The sequence below is a fragment of the Carassius gibelio genome, chromosome B7 (assembly GCF_023724105.1).
Source record: "Carassius gibelio isolate Cgi1373 ecotype wild population from Czech Republic chromosome B7, carGib1.2-hapl.c, whole genome shotgun sequence".
Lineage (NCBI taxonomy): Eukaryota > Metazoa > Chordata > Actinopteri > Cypriniformes > Cyprinidae > Carassius > Carassius gibelio.
The window spans coordinates 37,562,029-37,586,958 of record NC_068402.1 but is presented as its reverse complement, the minus strand read 5'-3'; the positions used below and the strand labels follow the sequence as shown (position 1 = coordinate 37,586,958).

Here is a 24,930-nt window from a genome sequence, read left to right as displayed (position 1 = left end):
ATTAGACAGCAAAGTGTTTCTATTCATCACTCATATGCATCAGTAGCAGGTTTAGTAATGACTTCGCTTAAAGCCCTATCTGTGCGTTTCAAAGTACTCAGCAATGGCTGCTTTACAATGAGTTCAACAGCTTGAGCACTGGAGGAGATCCAGAAGTCAAATAAAGCAGCACTATAATAATATTGAAAATTGCAATATGGTTTAATGAGTGTTGCATGTTTCAGAGTGAATCACAGCACTGTGTTCATTTATATGTGAGCAAAAATCTGTGTGTAGCTTGTAACGTGCATTTTATTTTCACACTCACATAGTTTTTAACATTGTTTAATCATTACATCCAATTTGTAATTAGACACATTTATAAACTCGAAGACTATGTTAGGTCTTTTTTTTTATATATACTTAATCTAACACATCAGATTTTAGAAATGACAGCGCAAATTAAAGATTTAAAAACGAGATTAGATCTGAGCGCAGTGTAAACAAAGACTTCTGACCCCTCAGTAGCACATAAATTGGAGCTGAAGTCTCCAGCAAGTTTGCTCTAAAGGGGCCGGATGCCTAAAGGCCATGATTACTCTTCAGCACACTTTTTTCCTGGCCAAGTTAATTCAGTGAATCAAAGAGAAAAGACGTTGAGCCATGCAAGTCTTCAAAGGTAATGAACTGAGTCCAGGCAAGAATTCCTTTCAACATTTCTCCTAAAATATTTAAGAACGGAAGTTTAACGAGCCCAAATCAGAAATGCTTATACTGTCATACAATTGCTTTGCTGTGACCAAATGTATATAGTTTTGTAAGATCACTGTTAAAATGGCACAGTTTCGTGACTCAACATAAAGGGTTGCAAAGATACAGTCTCAGATCCTTTTTGCCGCCTTGCAATTGAACTCATTGGTGTGTTACACAAGAACTGTTTTATACATCAAAAAGCTTTTGGCTGGCATGGTCTAAAACTGATCTACTCCAGGGCATCATGACTGTGACGTAGATAGAGTTTCATCAAAGTGTTGACCAGATACAGCCTCGAGTTCTGTTCACTCTGTTCATTCAAGCACTATATGAGAATAATTTGGTCTGGCAAAACTTTTTGAAGATCCAATGAAAGCTTTAGGTGGAGTTTGTAAAAGTATGTTTTTCACAAAATTCACAACGGAGGATGGTAAGGAACCCCATTTCTACCACATAAGAAAAAAAATGGTTTGGTAAGTCATACTTATTACTTTAAAAGTCCTAATTATTGGATACAAATTCTACATTGACATACCAAGTCAGAATTATGTAAAAAGTCTTAATTATGAGTTAAAAAGTTACAATTATGACTTTAAAAGTCAAAATTATAATATTAAAAAGTAATGAGATGCATGTGAAAAGTAGAAATTCGGACATATGTAATTGAAGTTGACAAAAAATTCAAATTAATAATAATTACATATTTAGTCATAATTATTAGGGGGATAAAAAACTAAATTATTACATACTAAGTCATACTTAGATTCTAAAACACTATTTTATAAAAAGTCATATTTTGCCCATTTATGTCATAATTTCAGCATTGTATGTTATAATTTTGACTTTTAAAGTCATAATTATGACTTACCAAAGCAGTTTATTTTCGTGTCAAAAATAGACTTTGATAGACTTGAACATGTGGGGTTACAAGACGTGGAACCATTAGAAGTCATGACATCACAATCATGCTTTGAAAATAAATGCACATAAATATTAATAAGCTACTGGGTCATTAATGCTTTGTTTTTTTTTTTTTTACCTTTCTAGATTTTACTAAAATAAATCCCCGGTACAGTATTTAGCATTTGACACACTCCCAGTGTGATTCTCTTTCTCGCTCCCATCACTTTAGTCGATCCGTTCACTTCATTTACATATTCTGCATCATTATTTTCACTCACCTCACATGCTGCCTCACCATCTGCATTCATATCAGGTTCTGCGTCTCAGCTCAGTGCCTGGTGCTTTGGCCTTTCTTTATTTTCCATATTTTTGACTGCATGATACACTGTTGTGTATTCACCTTGTGGTTTGTAATCTGAATAGAGCTGATCCTTGTTTATGTGGATAGAAGAGAGTCGTTTATGTCCTTAACCTTTGCATTCAAAACACAGAGAGCTCTCAATTCACAACCAAACTTTTGTACTAATAAGAGCACATCTTTGACTCACATTTGTGTTTGTGGATGGACACATGGCCTGCTAAGCTCTTACAAACAGTGAGAGACAAATCCTGTCTGTCTGCATAAACAAAACACTCAGCATACAACACACAGTTCCTGCACACAGACATTCCCAGCATGCACCAGAGAGAGATGGCTCTCATCTGTCATGACAGTTTAGCACTGAGAGCTGGGACACATCACTGATGGCTTTCAGAAACTGAAGTCTGAGGTGTGAAACATTATCTGGGGCTATTATTATTTTGGACGTCATGTCAAACTGCAGCCTGCTACTGTCCAGATGACAGCCTAACCATTAAAAAACAAACCTGGCCATCTGCAAACACGATTAAAACAACCGAAAACACAGCTTACAGAGCCAAGATTAGGCCTGTGCTATCAGAGGACAAACCTAAAACACAGAGAGCACATTTCTTATATATTCTAGAATTTTCTATACCTGTACACTTAATATTACAGGTTTTACAACTTTATGTATTAACAGTCGTGTTTTCAATTGCTTTGATACAAAATGCATTCTGGAACCACATTCCAAATGCATGAAGTGTTTCTAACTCAAATTATGCCATTAGCAGAAGTCCATGTATCGAATGTGTCCAGAAATTACTTCATTCATAGTGTCCAGTCCGTGGCGCCAAAAGTGTGTTATTTTTTCCCGAAAACAGGCAAGTCTTCAATCCTTTTTTAAAACTGAGACTCATTTCACAAGACTTGCACCCGAGTTTTTCATGTATCTCAGTTGTAATGTTATACCAGGTATGCAACTGAGCAAGTTTACTGCATCAGGAGAGCCACACATATGGAGCTGGTTACATGATGCAAATGTCAAAATATGTGATTTTTGAAACCATGCACTTCAGTATAGAGTGTTTTTAAATAAAAACATATTATTGCACAAGGAATTGCATGAAAATATAAATATTTTTTTATTTTTATTGTATTTTTTTAAATCAATATTATAACCCCTTTAATCATAATTTATGGGAAATGGAATCAAAGCAAAATACCTATGTTTACATCGTTTTTGGACGCCCCCAAAGAACCAAAACAAGAAAAACTGAGCACTGTATAAGCTGCAAGTCTTTACACTAGCTACTTATCACCTTTAGAAATGCTTTAATTACAGCATTTTATTCCTCTAAATACAATTACAATTACACATTTATATTTAGGTTTTAGCCATATCTTAGCCTTTACACCTCCACCTGTGAATTTGCAGTGTTTCCAGATGTTTTAATGCACATTTTCAATTCATGCATAAAAACAACTGGATGGAAACATAAATAGGCCTACTGTTACATTATGTTTAGAGTTTTTTTATTATGCTAATGTGATTACATTTTTATATTGTGCATTCTGTAGAATTTTTTTATTATTATATAAAAATACATTGAAATTTACAATAAAAAAAACAGTCAGGTTTTAAGACATCTGATGAAACTTAAACTTAAATTTAAAATGAAAATATGATTCGCTGCTACTGATGCAATCGGATATCAGGTAATTCTTTTGCAAAGATAATGGACAAAATATGTTTGCAGTTATTTATTAACAAGGTCACAATCAGGTATACTTAAGAAAAATAAGACTAACAGAAAAAAAATCTAGCTTATATTGTTGTGTTACTTTTGACCCACCTGTGTGTTACTTTCGCCCCAACCGATGGGGTTGAAAGTAACAATGTTCAACTTATGTTCAAAGTGAAATTATACTGAAGTCTTTCTACATTTCTACAAAATACCACCTGGTATTGTTAGACCACACTTATGAGTTACTGGCCACAGCAGAAATATATCTCTGTATACATTATCTTTTAAAATGATGTTTTTCTGAAAAATGGTACTTTCGCCCCTGCTCTCCCTTACTTAGTGTTGTAAAACTTGTAAACAAATGCCTATAAGAGACTGACATGTTCATTTCTGCTTGTGAACTGAGTAAAAATAATAAATGTCACAACTGTGATTTTGGAGACCGTCAGATTTGAGTTTTCATGATTAGACATTTATGAGCAACAGATGGCTAATGGCAACAAAAACAACAGTTCTACTACTGTTACTAATAGAAAAGGAGAAAGAAAGAAAGAAAGAAAGAAAAAAAAGAAAGAAAGAAAGAAAGAAAGAAAGAAAGAAAACGCTCATTCCTCTCGGTGTGTGCGCGAGCTCGGACTGTGACCGCGCGCAGATCGGCGCATTACACCGGAGCCGCACCTGGACTTCACCAGCACGCTGCTTTCACCTACAGCTGGAGAACTCTGGATGTACAGTCTTATTAACCGCTGCTCGACATCTGATTTGTTTGGGAGAAGGGCGATATGGGGACACGGCGTGCCGAGGTGGCACTCAGACTGGTGATGGGGATCCAAACAAGGAGCCCTTTTATTCCTTTTCAGAAGCTCCTGTAAAAAGCAATCGGATATCAGGACACTGATGACCCAGACAGCGTCGGTTTGGAGTTAACCTTACAGGATAGAAGGGAATTGAAGGTCTCTTGAAGGTCTCGACAAACAGAGCATTGTCGTTTATTCTGCGCGCAAGGACGATTTTCATCGCATAAAAGAGACTGATTGTGTCCGGACTGTGCGCGCGGTGCGCATAAAGACCCCCAGTCAACAAGAAGCTTCGCTGGTAAGTTGAGCCTGATTTCAGTGCGCTTTCTTTATTATTTCCTTTAAAACCAGATTCACCAAGATGTCGCTTTCCTGTTGTTTTCTAAACGCGTGCTGTTTTCGGGTGTGCGCCCGCTGGACATGATTCACCTCTGCGCGCGTTTCCAAGTCCTTGTCCACTCTATAATTGTTAGAAAAAAGGCTATGATGCTCATGACAATTCTTGAGTGGTTCATGGTTTTTACTCCAAAGGTTGGTTACCCAACATATCTGTGTGCGTTTTTTATTTCCCGTTGAAGATCATGTGCAGTGTTTTAAGTAGCTACTTGTACCGCAATGCTTCATTATATATGTGCACGTGGCTCCGTTAAGCTCACCTTTTATTAATTGCACTCCTTTTACGCTCTACGTTACATTGGTACTGGATAATAGCTTTTTTTTTTTTTTTTTGAAATGAAAAACATAAGTAAAAAATGTATGTAATTAGTATGTAGTTAGTAATAGGCTATATCAATGGGGTCCCACTTTATATTAGGTCGCCTTAACTACTATGTACTAACATAAAAAATAAGTACAATGTACTTATTGTGTTCATATTGTATTGTAAAACACTTTTGCTGCTATTGAGGTGGGATAGGGGTAAGGTTAGGGAGAGGGTTGGAGGTATGGGTAAGTTTAAGGGTGGGTTAAGGTGTAAAGTATGGGTCAACAGTGTATTTATAAATGCAATCACAGAAATTAAATACGGATGTAATTACATGTATGTACACAATAAGTACATTGTACTAAATTATTAATTAAAATGTAAGTACATAGTAGTTAAGGCCACTAAATATAAAGTGGGTCCATCAATGGATCAGTGAATTTTATGATTGTCACTATATAGTTTCTCGATAACAGCATGAGTAGCATTTAAAATGCAAAGAACAACAATAAAAAAAAGCTTTTTCAATAAAGACTTAAACTTTTCTGTTGGGTTCCGTTAGTTAGCATTAGTTTATGCATCTACTAAAATTTATTAATAATGGACAATATATTTGTACAGCATTTATTTGTTTTAACATTAACATTAGTTAATAAAAATACAACTATTCATTGTTGGTTAATGTTAACACCGGTCAATTAATATTCTAAAATACTGTGATTTTGGAGACCGTCAGATTTGAGTTTTCATGATTAGACATTTATGAGCAACAGATGGCTAATGGCAACAAAAACTGGCAACTTCGCTGGTAAGTTGAGCCAATTAATAATAACATGCACTTTTGCACATTTTAATAATGTATTAGGAAATGTTAAAATTAATATTTACTAAGACCAATAAATGCTTTTGTAGAAAAGTAATGGAACTGGAATGGTTCCATTATTAAGTATTGTATTGGAACCTTGTGGTAAAAACAATGCATCATAAATGTGAGAGAGATTGCGTAAATAATATGTGTTTGTCAGGGTTTGCATTAAATAATTGAAATGAACACAAGTAGAAATAAATGTCATTTTACAGAAATAAATGCAATAAAATGTTGCTGTGTAATACTGACACCAGATTCCGAATGCAGATATACAGTAAGTGGTAAATCACGAGAAGTGTAAGCTGTGAATTAAACAATGTGTCGCCTTCATTCCTGTCTTGGCCAGGACACTCCTGTAAAAGAGATTCTTAATCTCAATGAGGTTTAGTTAATCTCATACTGATTTTGGTCACTGTAATTTGATTGCAAGTAAAGAAATCACAGTGCCATAGTGAATGTGATGTGTCAACATTATGCACAGTTGACTTCCTGAACATTATCAGCTGAAATCACTTTCACTTGAGCTGTTTTTCTTCTCACTTGACTGTGAGAAGAGTTTGACTTGATTCTGACTCAGTCTCCACAGTTTTTAATCACATTGCTGCTTTATTTAACAAATTAATGAAAGGAAAATGCTTTGTAATGTCACACTTCATTTAAGCTCATGTAAGTATAATATCCAATCAATTTTAACACTTCATGAGCACATTTTACTAAAAATAAATAAACTTCAAAGATTCGTTTTGCTCATGTTCCATGATTGAAACCCAGCGTTTTACCCCATACAGCACAAATATATGATCAAATCTATTTTTATTGTATGGGGTAAATATATATAAGGACCATACCTTACAATAATCAATTAATCATCAATCAATCAATCAATCATTAAAAATCTAGTTTTGATCTCTAGTAGGCTATTCCACTTTTAGCCTAAATTTAAGATTGGAAATGTATTTTCTTTCCCCAAAACATATTTTGCTCTATGAAGGATGAAACCAAATATATTTTCTATTTCAAAAACATATTTTATTGGAATTCACTACTTACAACATATATTTTGTTTGCCCAATAGGACTGCTTTTATGTTTTGAATTCAGTATTCTTTGCAACAATGGTGGAAATGATAGTTCCTCTAAAAGAAATATCAAAATATATTGAATGTTGTCAAAAGGCAGTGTCAGCTTTAGTTTTGATGTGTCATGCTGTGACCAAAATCCGACGTGTTGAAAGATCCCAGACATGATGCAATCTCCATTTTTGTGTCTGTGTGGTTGTATATGTCTGTGTTTGTGCAGATGTGGGTTGAGATGTTGAAAGCGGTTTATTATAGTGATCCAATAGCTCTGTTAGATTGTCACTTCAGATGCAATGGGAGTCGAGGGTTTCCTTTGTAAGCGCTATCTGCTATTTACTCCTCTGAAGAGAAGGTGAGATATTGCTTTTCTCGTTTTGTCTTCCTGTCAGCTGAACTGTTGCCCTGAAAAGTCTCGCTGCATTGTTTTTTTCTCCCTGTGTGTTGTGATTTTCTGCCAGATTTCTCCGAGCATCTGAAATGAATTTGTGCGTGTCCACAGGACCCCTTAGGGACTTTGCTTTCCTATTTGCCACATGGGCATAGGTTTATGGGGGGACGCTAGGTACTAGTCCCTATCAATATTTTGAGATTACAAATTTTTCCCCACCAATATTTAGCAAGCTCATTTGAACTGCTAATTTGGATCTTTGCATTGCTATTTGGATCGATTCTAACGGCCAGGACGACGACAGTACAAGAAACGCCATAATTTGATTGGCGGCGGGGTATCTGACAGGCTACACGCGCGGACCGGGACTATTTTTGTGTGTGTGTGTGTGCACGCATGTTGTCGACGCTGAAAGTAAGTTACCAGGGCTGTCTCTCTGCCACATACAAAGACCAGAGTAAAAACATTTTAATATTCTGGTTTGCCCCTTTTTGTACTTTGTAGAAAAAGCCACCCAAGAAGAAAAAAGGGGATATAAGAAGCTTTTTCATAAAGCAGAGTCAGAGTGTAGGTAGGCAAAATAACTAGCTAGCCACACAAATAAACTAGCAGTAGTGACTGACCAGGCTTTCAAATGCAGATTCTACTGTGGAAAATAGTATTAACTGGTGATAGTATGCGTTATCCAGGATGATAGAATGCTACGTTAGCAAGTAACTGAATGTCTATTAGCCTTTACCTTAACTTGGAATCTTGCAGTCAACATAAACGTGAGTGTACTGGAGGGTAAATAGTGTTTATAATAGAAAAAGGTTATTATATGTATTTATTTAGATTTGTTTCCTTGTTGCAGAGTATTTTTTGTTAGTGTAAATACTAATGTACATAATAATTTATGTTAATAAAACGTTTGGTCGTTCAGCTTTACACAGTCTCAGGTTTTTATTTTTTGAGAGTTCATTTTTGAGATTATACAGTTATACTAGCTCTTTAGGGACAGTATACAGGATGGTATATCGGGGTCAGGATACAATATAATTAAATGAAGTAGATTAAGTTCTGTATTGTGTTATTCTGTATTGCCAACAGTCTGAAATAAAAAAGGAAATCACCATTAAATTAGGGGGGGGGGGGGGGGGGTGTATGAGGATGTCCCCGCCAAAGCTGAGACCAAACCTACGGCCATGATTTGCCACCATGTGTTTTGTGCCCTAATGAAGGAAATTTATAACCAGGCAGTTAATTCACAGCTTGGGCGACACCGAGGCCTGCCATTCGTTAAATCGGTGTTGACTGTTTCCATATGAAGCAATCTCATTGGCTGTTAATTCGCTGCTGCTTCTATTTTAGGTTGCAGTTTTTCAATACTTTTTTCAGATATTTTCCACATAGTTTAGCCAACATTGGATTTCTTTTCACACAAATCATGATTACAGAGTCAGATTATCGAATAATAAATATTTATTTTCACTTGCACAATACTATGTTATGTGCTCAAAACACTTTTACCATATTGCAAAATATGTACATTAATACATTTTGGCATTCGCACCATAAATCCAGGTCCATATGTATGGCTTTCTGAAGTAAACTTGCTCGAAAGCACACCCGTGAAACATTGCGTTTGCAAATTCAAAATGTTCAGCCACGAGTGAAACTTTAAAAGAGTTTAAAGACTTGTTGAAGAAAATTAAAAATGGCATGTTTGGTTCAGCAAATTATTATTTTTATTTTTTTAAGATGAAGCGTGCTGCAAGCCACATTGGAAAAATATACTCTAATGCACTTTTTTTTTTCTTCATGAAATGGAGACTTTTCAGTTTTAATCATACAGATAAGAGCAATACATCAATCGAATAATTTTTTTCTAATCTTCTTTTACAAACACGTCATTAAAATTAACTGTAACTCCGTGAATACTCAACGAAAAGACATGAGAGAGATATCTATAGAAAGCTTGAAATGTCTACTTTAAAACTAAACAAGTGCCGCCGAAAACAGATATTCTGTGATAAAGTTATCCATATGAAAACAACGCGATGTCTGTTTTTCATGTCTCCCTTCGTTATATCTAATGTGACCATTAGATTCAATCTGAAGCGCGCGGTTTGAATACACCCACACAGAAGAAAAAGCAGCGAGACTGTTCAAGTTCTTTTTATTTTACTGTTTGCTTCGCGATGAGAGGAATAAGACACAATTCACCCCAAAAAGATGTGATGTGGTTGAGGATTTGAGAAATGGATTTCCTCAGAAAAAAAAAGAATGATGCACTTTATTCAGCAGAGATCATAAACATGAGTAAGTCTCTTTATATTTATGTATATACTTGTACTAGTTTTCACATAACGTGTAAACATTTTTTTTCCAAAGACTTTTTCCAAACTATAATTCTTGACTAAATGTATAATCAAGTGAAACATTATGAAGTTTCAATAACAATATACAATACTATACCATTCAAAATCTTGATGTAAATAATATAAATGTAACAAATAGAGATAACTCTAACAAATGGAAAAACAATGCTTTTCTTTCAATTTATTCCCCCTAAAAACCCAGAAAAATATTCTCATAAACCTAATGAAAAAAAAAAATATTGCTTACAGGACCTCTTGTGGACATGTCACCTGAAAAGTGACATATTTAATCAACTGAATTGAGGCACAGTGACATACTTCCAACACCTGGGCTCTATTCCATCAAATCTTAATCGAGTTTAACCAAATTCGACTTTCATCAGCCCAAACATTACAAAAGTTACTGGAGTGATTTTGTTACTGGATGGCTCTGCATTGCGGCGATGTGAACTGCGGAGCGACTCGATTCACAGAGCCGCTTTTGTGTGTTTCTCACAGGCCATCATTTGTGAGGGCGTTTGGGCAGGTCTAGGAACGGTGTGATAAGATGCCGTTTGCATTCAGATCAAGGTCACTGCGCTGTGCTGAGACTCCCTGTTCCACCGGAAGAGAGAGGATATAGTACACCATGTGTCAAAAATTTGATTGATGAGGGTCATAAAAGCCATCTGTTCTGGACACCTGTTTGTAAACCCCCACCCCTCCCCTCCCTGTACACCCCGGTGACCTAGATATGAACTTACGACCCTAAGAAGGAATTTCGGTGAGGGAGGGTGAAAATGTGTTGGGATCTATGTGCTTTTTTTTTTTTTTTAAACTGTGGAAAGGGATGAAATCATGAAAATGGTATAAGGGAAGTTTTTATTAAGGTTTTAAGTACACAGTGCATTTCAAGAAAAAAGGTTATACACACAAACAAAATGGGAACGATGTAATGATTGTTTTCGTAGTTGGAAAAGTGTAAAACGTTGTTAAAGTTGTAACAAATAAAAAAGAAAAAAAAAATAGGTTACTGGTTATTTATCTAAAACAACTAAACAAGTCAAAACTATCAGATGTGTTTTCGTTAAGCAACACGTGAAAAGATGTGAGAGCTTGTAAAAATTTAAAAAGGTGTTTTGTTACCAGCTAGAAAAGAAAGCATTTAGCATTTGTACCTTACCTCAAACTAAAAAAGAAATGAATGTAAAGCGGCGATACAAACCAGAAAACTTGGTGTTTGGCACAATGTTATAAAAAGTTAAAAACAAAAGAAAAAATATGGTAGGCATTACGCGGATCAAAAATAAAATCCATCAGACAAGATACTTCAAATCAAATCTATGTTGTACTTTACCACTAACTACAACTTTAAAAATCTAGACTATTACTGACAGAGAGTTAGACGAAAGAAAAAAAGATATCACAGCAAAGTGTCAAGGCATCTCCGTTGAGCGATCCTGACAGCATCGCTGACACACTTAGAATGAGGCTCGTGGAATGCTCCGGAAAAAAACCACGCCTCCAGCGCTAGAGACTGCCCCGCTGTAGGCGTGATACCTACATCAAATAGATTTAAATGTTAAAATAATTAAAATAAGTAGTTTTTAATAAATAGACATCAGTCCTTAATTAGTGAAAACTTTAAATCCGTTTAAACATAAGATCAATTTGTACTTTTTAAATGATGTAGCTTTATGCGATTTTTATTTACTTTTAGTCTTAAAAAAATAAAAAATAAAAAACAGCACTGAAAAAAGCATTATTTGTTTTTAATGTATTAAGTTAATTACTATAATCTACGACTAGTCTAAATTTAGACTATTGCCGTCGATATATCTTTTATTTTTGTCAGGCTTATGACAATTAACACACACAAACACACTTGCCTTCTGTCCAGTTTGTAAGTTTGTGTCGTGTTATCTAGTAAATAAAACAGACATATGTAGTTAAAAGTAGTCGGTTTAACAATATGACAGGAAATAAATATCTCGTCTCTGTTGCCTGCATATCAGTTAGACATCAGCGGGTGTAAAAACATCTAAAGGTTTTTGGGGGTTTGCAACTCAACTGTTATCTAATTAGTTTTCCGGGGGTTCTGGTGTTGTAAATGGTCTGCTGCAGGTCGGCTAAAGTTTAAAAAAAAAAATGTGTGTAATCAAATTCAGGGATCAAAGGCGCGACAATTTCAAATTTATGGCTTAGGCCTGTGATCCTGAGGTTATCTGACAGTTCATTTAGTGGGTCAAATGGATGTGAAATCTTTTAACAAGTCAGACCATATAGGAATATGTAGTTTAATTCGAGTTAATTTAGTTTATTTTAGTTACATTTATAATTTTTATTAACCCCTAGATCTTTCAACCTCAACATAAATGTACCGAGAATGCAAACAAGTACACTCACACACACACACACCCACCCACCCACACTTTCCTTCTGCCGAGTTTGTGTCGTGTTATCTAGTAATTAAACCATACATATGTAGTTAAAAGTATCACCCATTTAACAATATTACAGGTAAGAAATATCTCGTCTCAGATTGAAACGTGACAAACTTAGTAGTGATTCTTTAAATCCTGTTTATCAACTCTTTGAGATACTTAATCATTGAAACATTTCTATAGTCACATCTTTATTTAATATTTTCTAAAATGAGATCTGGTTTATTTCTATTTTAAGTGTAACTAAGTTGTATTCTTTCGTTGTCATATCTTTTACATTTTATTAAAATAGGTTCAACTGATTGAGGAAGATCACATTTAACACAAAGTCCAGACACATGTTTTTCCTCTTATAAATAATGACTGATTAAGTGCAATGTGTCCAATTTTATGGCGAGAGCTTCCTTTCTACCCCCAAAATTCTCCTTTCATTAAATTTGATGTCTGGCATTTTAATGTTTTTATCTGATCCACTACCTTCTATTCCTATATGTGCAGGTATCTATACAAAATAAATATTTGTTTTTGGTTGTATTCTGAACAAACTCTGTAAAATGAATGACAAATTGTCTTGTTGAAGATTCGCCACACTTTAAACTTGGTAGTACTGCAAATGAGTCTGAACATATGACTACTTTAGGTATATTAATGTGTTCAACCCACTGAAGAGCCAAAAATATGACAATCATTTCTGTAGTATAAACAGACGGATGATTAGATGTTCTTTCAGGTATTCTATATCTACCCACTTGGAACATATGTGTCCTGTTTCAGGATCTTTAGATACATCTATGTATATGAGTTACTTTAAAACTATATGCTCTTTATTTTTCATCTAAACAAAAGTCCTTGATGTTTTATTCTATTTTAATTAGCCACTCAAACTTACTTTAGTAGCCTAAATCATTGAATATGTCTTTTATTTTCTTAATATCAACTTCTGGCACGAAATTTTACATTCATAAATGTATGTTTTTCAAAATCCTCACATTTAGTGTCATTTAAAGAGGAATTTGTGATGTATTTGGAGACGTTAAAAGAAATGAAAAGTCTCAAAGCAAGATTTTTGTATTCTTCATTAAAGGACTTTGGTTTTTCTTAATGTGAAAATCTGTTACTCCCCTACTTTTTCATTCTTTATCTTTTTCTTCAGTGTTGTTTTATTTATTTTACATTTATTTTGTTTTATGATGTACAGAGTGTGAACGAAAATTGAGTGTAATCTCAGACCATATTTGTAAATCTACCAGTAATGTACGCCTTTATATTTTTAATGTTTAAAGCATCGAATAAAAAAGAAAAAAAACACCCACTAACACATCCCCCTAACACCTCCCTAATAAAGTTGGTCACAAAGGTTTAAATGTATGTTAAAAGAGTTAAACAAAGTAACGTTTTTAATAAAAACACATCAGTTCTTATTTGATGAAAACATTCTACCTGGTTTTAATATTAGACCGATGTTTTTACTTTAAAATTAGGTTAACCTATACCATTTTATTTTCATCTCAACAAAAATTCCTTGTTGGAAAAAATTGTTGCTTTATTTCATTTTAATAAGTCACTCACCCATACTTTAGTAGTCTAAATCCTTGAATACGTCTTTTATTTTGTCAGTATTAACTTCTATCATTGCTATAGCGTAGCTATATCAATTAAAACATGCGTTTAGGCATACACAAATCTAACTGGAATGAAATGTTTTGGAATGTCTTTGATTTTTTTGCCAAAGAAACTTTAACAACATTACAGGAGAGGCTAAATATTTCATCTCAAGTAGTGCGTAGAAACGCGTCTGGTATCTGGAATCTGATGTCTTTGTGTTTACTGTTACGACCATGTCAGCGAAGATTGTAAAACATCTAAAGGTTTTTGGGGTTTCCAACTCAACTGTTATCTAATTAGTTTTCCGGGGGTTCTGGTGTTGTAAATGGTGTGCTGCAGGTAACCATAAAATGGTTTATGGTTTAGGCCTGTGATCGTGAGGTTAGCTAAAAGTTAATTTACTGGTCAAATGGACGCGAAATCTTTTAACAAGTCAGACCATATAGGAATATGTAGTTTAATTGGAGTTAATTTAGTTTATTTTAGTTACATTTATAATTTTTATTAACCCCTAGATCTTTCTAAACCTAGATCTAGACCCCTAGAACCTCAACATAAATGTACCGAGAATGCAAACAAGTACACAAACACAACCATACAATCATAAACACACACACACACACACACACACACACACAAATGTAAAACATTACAGAAAACATGAACATGCAAACTAAATAAATACTAATATACACTCAAACAAGTACAAAAATACACAAACAAACAAAATAGGTCACAAACACGAACATATCTATATAAGATTGAAAATGAGTTGTCCTAAGTTTTCTTTGAAACCAAAAGTGTTTGTTGGTACAAATGTCTGACAGAAATGTATACAATAGATTAGACGTCCTTTCTCACTTTCCAAATGGTGTTGTTATCCATGATGTTTAAAATAGTTTAAAAAAAGTATTATTTTTTAGCTTTAATGCAGGATTCATGTCAGCACTCAAGTGTTTACGCATTTCTCTTGAATGTGTGTACGGTAACCGTTTCATACATGAAGCAGAACAAATACATAACTCATAAATGCATTGTGGTTAATAAAAAAGACTTATTTATCTAGCATAACTTACTTTCTTTTCATAACAATAAACATTCTTACGACTTTAACAACTGCAAACAAACGGTTTGGTTGGAAAATAAAAAAAATGAAAAATAATGTGTTTTCTTAGTTAGAAAGCTTATAGTTTGTAGTAAATCACATATATAAGCTAAAAAAAAATTCTTCCAAACCATGCTGCTTTCACACACACACACACACACACACACACACCTCACAAAACTGTCAACAAGGACCTTAAGTTTTTGTTATAACGTTTAGATGTAGCTGAGACCTTGGTGGAATTATTTTACGTACAGTTTTGGGGAGGTTACTATGAACGTTGTAATAGGTTATAGATCACAAATTAACCCATTTAAAAATCTAAAAGTTTAAAAAGTAATGTAACTGATAACATTTGATTACATGTTTTAAGACTTGTAATGTTTTCAACCGTTAATCTTTTGAAACGTGTAAACAGGACAGGGGTTAACATTAGAGTACTCAACAACTAATGACCGTCAGACTTTTCAAATCCTTCATCACTTAAATTAGGATTGTGAACATTTCATTTTAAAGCACAACCACCACGAAATCAGATTTGCTTGGAGATTAAATACATATTTAAAAACACAACAAGAAAGTTTAACAGCTATGACACTGTTTTTAAATCAGGTTTTTGCACACCTATGAAGGGAAATGCCATGGCATCTAACAACGGTTGGTAAATCGGTTCAATTTAACAAATAAATATACATCGGCCAAATAGGAAATAAGCATACGTCTTTAACTCATGAAACATCTGACTCATATTTTAGAGTATTTAAGGTGGTTTATGAAATATATCAATGAAATCTGTAATCTGTAAAAATATTCAGATGTAACATTTTCATAATTAACCGCAATTTAATTATTTTTCTCACTGACTGTAACTGATTACATTTATTTTTAATCAAATGATATAATTTAGCTATATGTAACTAGTTGACCCCCTAACACTGATTATGCGTTCTAACAAGAATAGTTGGTGAAAGAGTTCATTACCCTCTTTAACTTTAAAAATGCGTACAATGTCCACAAACAAGGGTTTGCTCTTAAAACAAGCCCCAGACACCAACTTGGAAGCACCGTAACAAGTATAGCCATTGCAGAAATTTGTTATAGAGATTCAGTAAGTTAAACTCTGGATGCACGATTGACCGACTTACGTTTGCCATATTATTACTTTTTCTAAAGATAAAGACAATTATTTGGTTTCAGGACACACGAATCCTAACGCCCAATGGTTCACAAGATAACATGACAACGGTTGCTCCATTACAGCATAGTCAACCCATTTTAGCCTGTTTTAGCACATGTATATCGTATTATTGTTGAATATAGTCGTTTGGTCTAAATATGTGTTAACAGTTATTTTATTGTTGTTATATGTATTATATGTTCATGTTTTACAAATTTAATATGTTTACCTAATACCTCATTCAAGCTATGTAGATCTTCAGGTCAGGGAACTACAATACCCATCACACACCTCAGGCTTCAAACATGCCCGTGTGAATACATACTCATATTGTATGTGGCAACGCTCTAAATCATTGGACATCTGATTAAACGCATACGCAGATAACCTAAATAAAAAGACTCATATTCTTTTCTGTGATCTGTTTTAGTGATGCAAAGTTCGATTTTTTTTTTTTTTCAAAGTTCGAAAAATTATTTATTTGGACAGTTTGGTTCAATGAACCGATTCATAGGGACCTTAAGTCATTTTCGCAGTTACGTAGTACACTTTTTTTTTCTTCTAACAACTGAAGAGTCATTTTTATTTCTGTGAATCATCTAAATAAATGTAATTGTGTGAACACATATTGTTGGTTATTATCTTTTGTTCATTTAAGTTAATTCTGAATCATCTAAATAAAGTTAACTGTGTGAACACACATTAGCGGTTATTGTCTTTTGTTCATTTAAGTTAATTCTGAATCATCTAAAAAAAAAAAAAAAAAAAAAGTTAATTGTGTGAACACATATTGGTGGTTATTATCTTTTGTTAATTTAAGTTAGTGATGTTTGTGTTTGCAGTTTTATGCACAGTGTCTCTGTCGTTGTTTAGCTTGAACATCAGTTTTTAGTCAGTTACAAAAGTGTCAGGCATTAAGTTTTTGTATTTTTAATTCACCTAATTATGACAGAGTTACGGGTTTCGGGTGTTTTTGAAAGTGTTAGCGGTGAAAACTTAAATGTGACCGTCGAGTAACGTTAGCTACTCAAACGAAGACAAATTGTGTAAGTGTTCATTAAGATGCAGAAATTAAAATAAGCGTACAAATATTCATAATGACAAGTACAATATAACCTAAAAACACTATAGCCCCCTGCTAAGTATACCTAAAATTTTCTAGAGCGGTGAGATATTTACATTTACTGTACATTTATTCATTTAGCAGACGCTTTTATCCAAAGTGACTTACAGATGAGGACGGTGGAAGCAATCAAAAAACAACAAAAAGAGCAATGATATATAAATGTTTTAACAAGTCTCAGTTAGGTTAACACAGTACATGTACCATGGGATTTTAAATAATATCATAAATAAAAAGAAAACAGATTGAATAAAAAAAGAATAGAGCAAGCTAGTGTTAGAGGTCTTTACACATACACACACATGCACACACACACACACACACACACACATGCATAAATAGATATAAACCGCAATGTTTTTCATAGCGTTACACTTTGAACGATATGTTTCCATGACATTGTTAGCTCTTTCTGTTTGAATCTATTTACAGCAGTTTTCACCATCCTAATTGTAATGGTTTGGTCTTATGCTTAGGGTCTTATACGTTGTATTTTCTAGTTTTTGCTCTCGTGTTAGTGGGTCTCTTTGTTCATACAAATCAATATTTCTGTGGATTTGGGTATTAAAATATTGCTTTAAACATCGTCTTCATTCGAGACGTTTACTTAACATCATTATATCATCCTAGTTTATATCAGATATAAGATATGTTGCTTATTAATTATTATTGTTAATTGTTAACAAACAAAAAAGTTGCTGAACTCAGAGAACAGAATAGCGAGTGAAGTGGATCAATCTTTTATTTCAACACTATATTGTTGAATATATATCGATGTAGTGAAGAAAATTATCAAATTGTCATTAAAAACAAATAGTACTCATGACATTACAGGCAATCTAACCAGAATAGAAAATCTCTGCAGATTAACATGTTTTGGTCCAATATAAAATCAACCAACGATGCAACAATTTCACAGGTCATAGAATCATAATTTTTGGCAGCCAACAGCACACATTGATCTGTTATAGATGTACACAGATAGAGAACGTCATTAACGTCCATCTCATCTTCACATTCAGACATCACTTCCAGAATTTTACGTGCAGAAACATGCACCGGGTCCCTCCCGGTTAAAAATATGCTCGTCAAATCAGGCCATGTATATTTCAGACTTCTTACAAGTTTCATTTGGTTACTGAGATTTGTTTCCCGCTTGCTATCGCCCGTACAATCGTGATTTGGGTCGCATTCCTTCTTGAGGATCTTTTGCATCAGTCCGATCATCTGTCCTCTGTAGTGTAGTTTAAAATCAGGGTCGATAATGTCTTTGACAAAACTGGTGTTTGCCGTAGCGCACTCCAGTTTTTAGACCTCATCAGCGCCGCTCCATTTACCCCCCATGGGTCAGTTGTGCAGCGTCAGACGACTTTTTCAGAATTCGATTCTTTCCAAGGTGTAAACTTTGCCCCTAATCGATATAGAACTGTCACCGAATGCGGTAGTACTGTTTTAATTCACGATAAATTTCCGGTTTATTGATTTATTGTATTGTTTGTTGTTCACAGCAGGCAACTGTAGCATTTATCAGCCGGTCTTTGTTGGTTTTAGTGAGCCACCCTCAACCCTTGTATGATGTACACGATGGGGGTTTGTCATCAGGAAGTCATAAACATTGGTCACGCCCAAGATGGCTCCGCCCAAGATGACCACTCAAGTCAGTCGTGATATTTTGATGATTAAAAGGTTGGATAATAATTAATAAGCAACATATCTTATATCTGATATAAACTAGGATGATATAATGATGTTAAGTAAACGTCTCGAATGAAGACGATGTTTAAAGCAATATTTTAATACCCAAATCCACAGAAATATTGATTTGTATGAACAAAGAGACCCACTAACACGAGAGCAAAAACTAGAAAATACAACGTATAAGACCCTAAGCATAAGACCAAACCATTACAATTAGGATGGTGAAAACTGCTGTAAATAGATTCAAACAGAAAGAGCTAACAATGTCATGGAAACATATCGTTCAAAGTGTAACGCTATGAAAAACATTGCGGTTTATATCTATTTATGCGTGTGTGTGTGTGTGTGTGTGTGTGTGCATGTGTGTGTATGTGTAAAGACCTCTAACACTAGCTTGCTCTATTCTTTTTTTATTCAATCTGTTTTCTTTTTATTTATGATATTATTTAAAATCCCATGGTACATGTACTGTGTTAACCTAACTGAGACTTGTTAAAACATTTATATATCATTGCTCTTTTTGTTGTTTTTTGATTGCTTCCACCGTCCTCATCTGTAAGTCACTTTGGATAAAAGCGTCTGCTAAATGAATAAATGTACAGTAAATGTAAATATCTCACCGCTCTAGAAAATTTTAGGTATACTTAGCAGGGGGCTATAGTGTTTTTAGGTTATATTGTACTTGTCATTATGAATATTTGTACGCTTATTTTAATTTCTGCATCTTAATGAACACTTACACAATTTGTCTTCGTTTGAGTAGCTAACGTTACTCGACGGTCACATTTAAGTTTTCACCGCTAACACTTTCAAAAACACCCGAAACCCGTAACTCTGTCATAATTAGGTGAATTAAAAATACAAAAACTTAATGCCTGACACTTTTGTAACTGACTAAAAACTGATGTTCAAGCTAAACAACGACAGAGACACTGTGCATAAAACTGCAAACACAAACATCACTAACTTAAATTAACAAAAGATAATAACCACCAATATGTGTTCACACAATTAACTTTTTTTTTTTTTTTTTTTTTAGATGATTCAGAATTAACTTAAATGAACAAAAGACAATAACCGCTAATGTGTGTTCACACAGTTAACTTTATTTAGATGATTCAGAATTAACTTAAATGAACAAAAGATAATAACCAACAATATGTGTTCACACAATTACATTTATTTAGATGATTCACAGAAATAAAAATGACTCTTCAGTTGTTAGAAGAAAAAAAAAGTGTACTACGTAACTGCGAAAATGACTTAAGGTCCCTATGAATCGGTTCATTGAACCAAACTGTCCAAATAAATAATTTTTCGAACTTTGAAAAAAAAAAAAAATCGAACTTTGCATCACTAAAACAGATCACAGAAAAGAATATGAGTCTTTTTATTTAGGTTATCTGCGTATGCGTTTAATCAGATGTCCAATGATTTAGAGCGTTGCCACATACAATATGAGTATGTATTCACACGGGCATGTTTGAAGCCTGAGGTGTGTGATGGGTATTGTAGTTCCCTGACCTGAAGATCTACATAGCTTGAATGAGGTATTAGGTAAACATATTAAATTTGTAAAACATGAACATATAATACATATAACAACAATAAAATAACTGTTAACACATATTTAGACCAAACGACTATATTCAACAATAATACGATATACATGTGCTAAAACAGGCTAAAATGGGTTGACTATGCTGTAATGGAGCAACCGTTGTCATGTTATCTTGTGAACCATTGGGCGTTAGGATTCGTGTGTCCTGAAACCAAATAATTGTCTTTATCTTTAGAAAAAGTAATAATATGGCAAACGTAAGTCGGTCAATCGTGCATCCAGAGTTTAACTTACTGAATCTCTATAACAAATTTCTGCAATGGCTATACTTGTTACGGTGCTTCCAAGTTGGTGTCTGGGGCTTGTTTTAAGAGCAAACCCTTGTTTGTGGACATTGTACGCATTTTTAAAGTTAAAGAGGGTAATGAACTCTTTCACCAACTATTCTTGTTAGAACGCATAATCAGTGTTAGGGGGTCAACTAGTTACATATAGCTAAATTATATCATTTGATTAAAAATAAATGTAATCAGTTACAGTCAGTGAGAAAAATAATTAAATTGCGGTTAATTATGAAAATGTTACATCTGAATATTTTTACAGATTACAGATTTCATTGATATATTTCATAAACCACCTTAAATACTCTAAAATATGAGTCAGATGTTTCATGAGTTAAAGACGTATGCTTATTTCCTATTTGGCCGATGTATATTTATTTGTTAAATTGAACCGATTTACCAACCGTTGTTAGATGCCATGGCATTTCCCTTCATAGGTGTGCAAAAACCTGATTTAAAAACAGTGTCATAGCTGTTAAACTTTCTTGTTGTGTTTTTAAATATGTATTTAATCTCCAAGCAAATCTGATTTCGTGGTGGTTGTGCTTTAAAATGAAATGTTCACAATCCTAATTTAAGTGATGAAGGATTTGAAAAGTCTGACGGTCATTAGTTGTTGAGTACTCTAATGTTAACCCCTGTCCTGTTTACACGTTTCAAAAGATTAACGGTTGAAAACATTACAAGTCTTAAAACATGTAATCAAATGTTATCAGTTACATTACTTTTTAAACTTTTAGATTTTTAAATGGGTTAATTTGTGATCTATAACCTATTACAACGTTCATAGTAACCTCCCCAAAACTGTACGTAAAATAATTCCACCAAGGTCTCAGCTACATCTAAACGTTATAACAAAAACTTAAGGTCCTTGTTGACAGTTTTGTGAGGTGTGTGTGTGTGTGTGTGTGTGTGTGTGAAAGCAGCATGGTTTGGAAGAATTTTTTTTTAGCTTATATATGTGATTTACTACAAACTATAAGCTTTCTAACTAAGAAAACACATTATTTTTCATTTTTTTTATTTTCCAACCAAACCGTTTGTTTGCAGTTGTTAAAGTCGTAAGAATGTTTATTGTTATGAAAAGAAAGTAAGTTATGCTAGATAAATAAGTCTTTTTTATTAACCACAATGCATTTATGAGTTATGTATTTGTTCTGCTTCATGTATGAAACGGTTACCGTACACACATTCAAGAGAAATGCGTAAACACTTGAGTGCTGACATGAATCCTGCATTAAAGCTAAAAAATAATACTTTTTTTAAACTATTTTAAACATCATGGATAACAACACCATTTGGAAAGTGAGAAAGGACGTCTAATCTATTGTATACATTTCTGTCAGACATTTGTACCAACAAACACTTTTGGTTTCAAAGAAAACTTAGGACAACTCATTTTCAATCTTATATAGATATGTTCGTGTTTGTGACCTATTTTGTTTGTTTGTGTATTTTTGTACTTGTTTGAGTGTATATTAGTATTTATTTAGTTTGCATGTTCATGTTTTCTGTAATGTTTTACATTTGTGTGTGTGTGTGTGTGTGTGTGTGTGTGTTTATGATTGTATGGTTGTGTTTGTGTACTTGTTTGCATTCTCGGTACATTTATGTTGAGGTTCTAGGGGTCTAGATCTAGGTTTAGAAAGATCTAGGGGTTAATAAAAATTATAAATGTAACTAAAATAAACTAAATTAACTCCAATTAAACTACATATTCCTATATGGTCTGACTTGTTAAAAGATTTCACGTCCATTTGACCAGTAAATTAACTTTTAGCTAACCTCACGATCACAGGCCTAAACCATAAACCATTTTATGGTTACCTGCAGCACACCATTTACAACACCAGAACCCCCGGAAAACTAATTAGATAACAGTTGAGTTGGAAACCCCAAAAACCTTTAGATGTTTTACAATCTTCGCTGACATGGTCGTAACAGTAAACACAAAGACATCAGATTCCAGATACCAGACGCGTTTCTACGCACTACTTGAGATGAAATATTTAGCCTCTCCTGTAATGTTGTTAAAGTTTCTTTGGCAAAAAAATCAAAGACATTCCAAAACATTTCATTCCAGTTAGATTTGTGTATGCCTAAACGCATGTTTTAATTGATATAGCTACGCTATAGCAATGATAGAAGTTAATACTGACAAAATAAAAGACGTATTCAAGGATTTAGACTACTAAAGTATGGGTGAGTGACTTATTAAAATGAAATAAAGCAACAATTTTTTCCAACAAGGAATTTTTGTTGAGATGAAAATAAAATGGTATAGGTTAACCTAATTTTAAAGTAAAAACATCGGTCTAATATTAAAACCAGGTAGAATGTTTTCATCAAATAAGAACTGATGTGTTTTTATTAAAAACGTTACTTTGTTTAACTCTTTTAACATACATTTAAACCTTTGTGACCAACTTTATTAGGGAGGTGTTAGGGGGATGTGTTAGTGGGTGTTTTTTTTCTTTTTTATTCGATGCTTTAAACATTAAAAATATAAAGGCGTACATTACTGGTAGATTTACAAATATGGTCTGAGATTACACTCAATTTTCGTTCACACTCTGTACATCATAAAACAAAATAAATGTAAAATAAATAAAACAACACTGAAGAAAAAGATAAAGAATGAAAAAGTAGGGGAGTAACAGATTTTCACATTAAGAAAAACCAAAGTCCTTTAATGAAGAATACAAAAATCTTGCTTTGAGACTTTTCATTTCTTTTAACGTCTCCAAATACATCACAAATTCCTCTTTAAATGACACTAAATGTGAGGATTTTGAAAAACATACATTTATGAATGTAAAATTTCGTGCCAGAAGTTGATATTAAGAAAATAAAAGACATATTCAATGATTTAGGCTACTAAAGTAAGTTTGAGTGGCTAATTAAAATAGAATAAAACATCAAGGACTTTTGTTTAGATGAAAAATAAAGAGCATATAGTTTTAAAGTAACTCATATACATAGATGTATCTAAAGATCCTGAAACAGGACACATATGTTCCAAGTGGGTAGATATAGAATACCTGAAAGAACATCTAATCATCCGTCTGTTTATACTACAGAAATGATTGTCATATTTTTGGCTCTTCAGTGGGTTGAACACATTAATATACCTAAAGTAGTCATATGTTCAGACTCATTTGCAGTACTACCAAGTTTAAAGTGTGGCGAATCTTCAACAAGACAATTTGTCATTCATTTTACAGAGTTTGTTCAGAATACAACCAAAAACAAATATTTATTTTGTATAGATACCTGCACATATAGGAATAGAAGGTAGTGGATCAGATAAAAACATTAAAATGCCAGACATCAAATTTAATGAAAGGAGAATTTTGGGGGTAGAAAGGAAGCTCTCGCCATAAAATTGGACACATTGCACTTAATCAGTCATTATTTATAAGAGGAAAAACATGTGTCTGGACTTTGTGTTAAATGTGATCTTCCTCAATCAGTTGAACCTATTTTAATAAAATGTAAAAGATATGACAACGAAAGAATACAACTTAGTTACACTTAAAATAGAAATAAACCAGATCTCATTTTAGAAAATATTAAATAAAGATGTGACTATAGAAATGTTTCAATGATTAAGTATCTCAAAGAGTTGATAAACAGGATTTAAAGAATCACTACTAAGTTTGTCACGTTTCAATCTGAGACGAGATATTTCTTACCTGTAATATTGTTAAATGGGTGATACTTTTAACTACATATGTATGGTTTAATTACTAGATAACACGACACAAACTCGGCAGAAGGAAAGTGTGGGTGGGTGGGTGTGTGTGTGTGTGAGTGTACTTGTTTGCATTCTCGGTACATTTATGTTGAGGTTGAAAGATCTAGGGGTTAATAAAAATTATAAATGTAACTAAAATAAACTAAATTAACTCGAATTAAACTACATATTCCTATATGGTCTGACTTGTTAAAAGATTTCACATCCATTTGACCCACTAAAT

General features: G+C 33.5%; 1 protein-coding gene across 4 annotated transcripts in view; it reads left to right on the top strand.

Annotated features, from left to right (window-relative positions):
- The first annotated feature begins 4,386 nt into the window (after positions 1 to 4,386).
- Positions 4,387 to 24,930, top strand: part of LOC127961351 (adhesion G protein-coupled receptor L3) — a 140,945-nt gene continuing 120,401 nt past the window's right edge. For 2 of the 4 annotated variants that reach the window (XM_052560436.1, XM_052560432.1), the window contains exon 1: positions 7,358 to 7,521. The gene's annotated coding sequence lies outside the window, so the exon portion shown is untranslated. Of the gene's footprint in view, positions 4,819 to 7,357; positions 7,522 to 24,930 lie in introns of those variants that run through there. The other 2 variants (XM_052560437.1, XM_052560434.1) reach the window with 2 other exon arrangements.